Source organism: Thalassophryne amazonica, unplaced genomic scaffold, assembly GCF_902500255.1.
Source record: "Thalassophryne amazonica unplaced genomic scaffold, fThaAma1.1, whole genome shotgun sequence".
In the NCBI taxonomy this organism is placed as follows: Eukaryota; Metazoa; Chordata; class Actinopteri; order Batrachoidiformes; family Batrachoididae; genus Thalassophryne; species Thalassophryne amazonica.
Window position 1 is genome coordinate 68,056 of NW_022986253.1, and position 6,597 is coordinate 74,652.

Here is a 6,597-nt window from a genome sequence, read left to right on the forward strand (position 1 = left end):
TTGTTTCATTCATCAGACTGTATTAATATGTGACATGTGACTTTACTTTATTCACCAAACTGTATTAATGTGTGACCTTTGACTTTGTTTTATTCACCAGACGGTGTTAATATGTGACATGTGACTTTACTTTATTCACCAAACTGTATTAATGTGTGACCTTTGACATTGTTTTATTCATCAGACTGTGTTAATGGGTGACATGTGACTTTACTTTATTCACCAAACTGTATTAATGTGTGACATGTGACTTTGTTTTATTCACCAAACTGTATTAATGTGTGACCTTTGACTTTGTTTTATTCACCAAACTGTTTTAATGTGTGACCTTTGACATTGTTTCATTCATCAGACTGTATTAATATGTGACATGTGACTTTACTTTATTCACCAAACTGTATTAATGTGTGACCTTTGACTTTACTTTATTCACCAACTGTATTAATATGTGACATGTGACATTGTTTTATTCACCAAACTTTATTAATGTGTGACCTTTGACATTGGTTTATTCACCAAACATTATTAATGTGTGACCTTTGACATTGGTTTATTCACCAAACTTTATTAATGTGTGACAATTGACATTGTTTTATTCATCAGACTGTATTAATGTGTGACATATGACTTTGTTTTCTTCACCAAACTGTATAAATTTGGGACATGTGACTTTACTTCATTCTTACTTCATGAGCTGAAGACTCACAGAAACACACCTCAAGGGTGTGTGTATCAGCGCTTGTCCTCTGCTCATCCTTCTGTCCTCTGTCCATCCTTCTGTCCTCTGTCCATCCCTCTGTCCTCTGTCCATCCTTCTGTCCTCTATCCATCCCTCTGTCCTCTGTCTTCTGTCCATCCTTCTGTCCTCTATCCATCCCTCTGTCCTCTATCCATCCCTCTGTCCTCTGTCTTCTGTCCATCCCTCTGTCCTCTGTCCATCCTTCTGTCCTCTATCCATCCCTCTGTCCTCTGTCCACCCTTCTGTCCTCTCCTCACACCCTCTTCTCTTGTTTCCAGTGTTCCTCTAAATCCACAACAAAGTGTTTTCTCCCCTCAGCAATAAAAAAGTGCTCCACTGTCGCGTTATGAAATGAAAGTGAAACCTAAAAAGCGTACATTGCCGCACGCGTGCACGGACTTTTGTTAACATAACACGACTTTAAGGTTGGACGAAACATCCCTAATATCTATGAGAGACACGAGTAAAGCTTAAGTCTAGCTACAAAGAAAGTTTTACCGGCTGATGTGACCAGTGTTGACGTCCGTCCTTGTTTTCAGTTCACCTGAAGCGACTATGGAAACAAGAGGTTCCGCCCTAATAAAAATACCGCTGAAAACTTACTCCTCATTGTTTATTAATTTATACAGTACTTGGTAAAAGTAACAATTTTATAATTCTTTCTCCGCAAAGTTTTCCTGGCAGCTGTGTGTGCTGGCGTGTCATTGTGTCTTTTAGGGAAAGTTCAGCATCACAACAGGTGGGGGGGCAGGGAGCAGCTTGTGCTGCGTTCAAGGGCGCTCAGAGAGCACAGTTTTCGCTGCTTAAAGTCATTCGCGAGATCCCTTTTTTGAAAAAAATGTCACCCACTTCTGATTGGGGTGGCAACTGGGGTGGCAAGAGCTATTTTTAGGGTGGCAGTTGCCACCCCAGTAGATCCGCCCCTGCATATAACTGTCTGAGTTGGTGAACACCTTGGCAACAGTAAACAGGATGTCCATATAACACTATGTGCGAACAAAATACTGTATGGATGTACTTCACGTATTTACGGTAGGTGCTTTACATGTGCACTGTATTGATGCACTGTACTTACTATGTAGATGTATGTATGTATGTAAATACAGTATGTTTAGTATGCATGACATTTCCTCCCTTTCACTTACATTGTAAACACGACTAAAAAATAACATCATAAAATTTATGTAATAAATGAATAAGAAAACAAATAGCACATATCAAGGTTTTAGTTACATAAAAAATGTAAGAGGAGATAGCAAGCGAAAAAGGCACAGAAGAATGACAATAATAAAACAGCAAATAATATACAAACAACATGACTGAGACAGCTTGCCAGCTCTCACACAACCTAAATAAATAAAATTGAATATAAATTTAAGTTAAAGGCTATTAAACCGGGTTTGCGGTGGCAATCCCCGAACCCAGTGGTGGACGCCGGAAGTAAGGGATGCCGTCAAGCTGAAGAAGGAGTCCTACTTGTCTTTGTTGGCAGGTGGGACCCCGGAGACAGCTGACAGGTACCGGTAGGCCAAGCGTGCTGCAGCCTTTGCGGTCACAGAGGCAAAAACTCAGGTCTTGGAGGAGTTCGGAAAGGCCATGGAAGAGGATTATCAGTCAGCCTCGAAGAAATTCTGGCAAACCGTCCGATGCCTCAGGAGGCAGAAGCAGCTCTCCGCCTACACTGTCTATAGTGCGGGTGGGGTGCTGTTGACCCTGACTGGGGATGTTGTTGGGCAGTGGAAGGAATACTTCGAGGATCTCCTCAATCCCATAGTCACATCTTCCGAAGAGGAAGCAGAGACGGGGGACTCAGAGGCGGACTCGTCCGTCACCCAGGCCGAAATCACCGAGGTGGTCAGAAAGCTCCTTGATGGCAAGGCTCCTGGGGTGGACGAAATCCGTCCTGAGTACCTTAAGTCTCTGGATGTTGTGGGAATGTCCTGGTTAACACGTCTCTGCAACATCGCATGGCGGTCAGGGACAGTAGCCCTGGATTGGCAGACCGGGGAGGTGGTCCCTCTGTTTAAGAAGGGGGACCGGAGAGTGTGTTCCAACTACAGGGGAATCACACTCCTCAGCCAACCCGATAAGGTCTATTCTGGGGTGCTGGAGAGGAGAATCCGACCGATAGTCGAACCTCGGATTCAGGAGGAGCAGTGTGGTTTTCGTCCTGGTCGCGGCACACTGGACCAGCTCTACACCCTCCATTGGGAGCTCGAGGGTTCATAAGAGTTTGCCCATCCAGTCCACATGTGCTTTGTATCTGGAGAAGGCATTTGACCATGTCCCTCGAGGGACACACCTGTGGCACCCTGTGGGGGTGCTCCGGGAGTACGGGGTCCAGGGTCCTTTGCTAAGGGCTATCCGGTCCCTGTGCGACCGCAGCAGGAGCTTGGTTCGCATTGCCGGTAGTTAGACAAACCTGTTTCTAGTGCACGTTGGCCTCCACCCAGGGCTGCCCTTTGTCACCGGTTCTGTTCATTACCTTTATGGACAGAATTTCTAGGTGCAGCCAGGGTGTAGAGGGGGTCCGGTTTGGGAACCACAGAATCTCATCTCTGCTGTTTGCAGACAATGTGGTCCTGTTGGCTTCATCAAACCAGGACCTTCAGCGTGCAATGGGGCGGTTTGCAGCCGAGTGTGAAGCGTTCGGGATGAAGATCAGCACCTCCAAATCCGAGGCCATGGTTCTCGACAGGAAAAAGGTGCCTTGCCCTCTTCAGGTCGGAGGGGTGTCCTTGCCTCAGGTGGAAGAGTTTAAGTATCTCGGGGTCTTGTTCACGAGTGAGGGACGGAGGGAGCGTGAGATCGATAGATGGATCGGTGCAGCGTCTGCAGTGATGCGGTCACTGTATCGGACCGTCATGGTGAAGAGAGAGCTGAGCAGGTGGGCAAAGCTCTCGATTTACCGATCAATCTACGTTCCGACCCTCACCTATGGTCATGAGATTTGGCTCATGACCGAAAGAACAAGATTGCGAATACAAGCGGCCGAGATGAGTTTCCTCCGCAGGGTGGCTGGGCGCTCCCTTAGAGATAGTGTGAGGAGCTCTGTCACTCGGGAGGAGCTCGGAGTCGAGCCGCTGCTCCTCTACGTGAAAAGGAGCCAGCTGAGGTCGCTTGGGCATCTTTTCTGGATGCCCCCTGGACGCCTCGCTGGAGAGGTGTTCCGGGCACATCCCATAGGGAGGAGGCCCCGGGGAAGACCCAGATCACGCTGGAGGGACGACGTCTCTCAGCTGGCTTGGGAACGCCTCAGGGTTCTCCCGGAGGAGCTGGGGGAGGTGTGTGTGGATCGGGAGGTCTGGGCGGCTTTGCTTAAGCTGCTGCCCCCTGACCCGACGAAGGATAAGCGGAAGAAAATGGATGGATGGATGGATGGATGGGCTATTACCTTTACATTTTAGCTCAATAGCATATTTTAATTAATTTTTATATGTAAATATTAGAATTTTAGCTCAATAGTTTCCAGGTCATGTGATCAATTGACTCAAAATCCATGTGGAATCACAGTACTCCACTGGCTGCATGAGATACACCTCTTGTTTTTACATTTTAATTCTGTTCATATTTTTAATACATTTTTATATGTAAATATTAGCGTTTTAGCACAATAGCTTCCAGGTCATGTGATCAATTGACTCAAAATCCATGTGGAATCACAGTACTCCACTGGCTGCATGAGATACACCTCATGTTTTTACATTTTAAATTCGTTCATATTTTTTAATTAATTTTTAGATGTAAATATTAGCATTTTAGCACAATAGCTTCCAGGTCATGTGATCAATTGACTCAAAATCAGTGTGGAATCATTGTGCTCCACTGGCTGCATGAGATACACCTCTTGTTTTTACATTTCAAACCTGTTCATATTTTTTGTTAATTTTTATATGTAAATATTAGCATTTTAGCTCAATAGCTTCCAGGTCATGTGATCAGTAGACTCAAAGTCAGTGTGAAATCTTTGTGCTCCACTGGCTGCATGAGATATGCCTCTTGTTTTTACATGTTAAATCTATTCATATTTTTAATGAATTTTTATATGTAAATGTTAGCATTTTAGCTCAATAGCATATTTTTATATTTTTTTATATGTAAATATTAGAATTTTAGCTCAATAGTTTCCAGGTCATGTTATCAATCGACTCAAAATCCATGTGGAATCACAGTACTCCACTGGCTGCATGAGATACACCTCATGTTTTTACATTTTAAGTCTGTTCATATTATTTATTAATATTTATCTGTAAATATTAGCATTTTAGCTCAATAGCTTCCAGGTCGTGATCAATTGACTCAAAATCCATGTGGAATCACAGTACTCCACTGGCTGCATGAGATACACCTCTTGGTTTTTCATTTTAAACCTGTTCATATTTTTTTTTATTAATTTTTATATTTAAATATTAGAATTTTAACTCAATAGCTTCCAGGTCATGTGATCAATTGACTCAAAATCCATGTGGAATCACAGTACTCCACTGGCTGCATGAGATACACCTCATGGTTTTACATTTTAAATCTGTTCATATTTTTAATTGATCTGTCAGCATGTGATGGATCACCGAGTGCACATAATCAGTGGCTGCAGAAGAGTTATCTACCTACCGGTGTGGCCCCGCCCGGCGCGTGACGTCATCACGTGATGTCATCACGATTGGGTCTTTAAATGTTTACTACCGCTGTGGTGTTGCTATGGTGACGGCTGTTGATGACGTTGAGACGTTGTGTTAGCTCACAGCAGCCAGCAGCTCAACAACAGTGCCAGAAATTTCTCCTGCTCGCTCACAAAAAGTAGACAATTTAGTGATTAAATCATTTTTCTGGACTTTTTCTGAGTTTAAAGTTTGAACGGCAGCATCAGCTCACAACAGACGGAACTTAAACAACTAAACTGACAACTTTCTCCTGCTCACTCCCAAAGGTAAGAGGATTCAACAATTGTTTTTTTTTTTTTCTTTTTTCACATAATAGAGACACATGTCCTTTTTAATATTTTTGCTGTTTATAATTTATTTTTTAAACTCTGAATCAGTTGTTACACCTGATGTGGTAGCCAGCACTAATCCAGGCAAAGGCTGCTTTTTTTAAGCAATAAATCAAACTGGAATTGATTGATTTATTGATTACCAGTGTGGAGGAGTGGATAAGGAACTGACGGGGTTTGAATCCTGCTCATGGTACCTGTCTTTGTCCTTGGACAAGACACTTAATTAATATGTTGTTTGAGTCCACCAGCTGTAAATGGGAACCAACCTTAACTGAGAGAGAAAGTCTGGTGGATTTTCATGATTTTAATATGTACACTGGTTGCACAGGATCAGGAGGTGTGTTTGGGCTCCACTTTTATTTTGAGATGGTCCTTTACTGCACTTCTCCAAAGATTGGACACTAATGTGAAGGTTGTCTTCATCCCCAGTTGCTCCTCAATTCCCCAAAGATGTCATTAAGTGTTTTAAGAACCTTTTGTTTGTGTCTTTCAGTCACTGGATAGTCAAAAAGGTGGTCCAGAAAAGGTGAAGGTACCTTTATTGAACAATAATCTAAAGTCTTATTATTTAAGGGAGTCCTTTCAGGGCCACCCTGTAGTCGACCACATAGACACTTTGACAGATTCCACTGATGGACTGCATTGAGAGATGGACACGATGTTGAACTCTGCTAACAGCAAAAAAATACTAAGTGCTACAAAACAAACGCACATGTCTGATTTACATTTATAATAAGAAAGAAATCTCGAGCCTTTTGTTCCACAGTGTCTGATGTCTGATGTTGTTTCCATAGCAACCATAAAGCTGGTTAAATTGTTCCCCTGCTGGTCAGGCAGCACCGGTGGAACGAATAATTATTCAAAT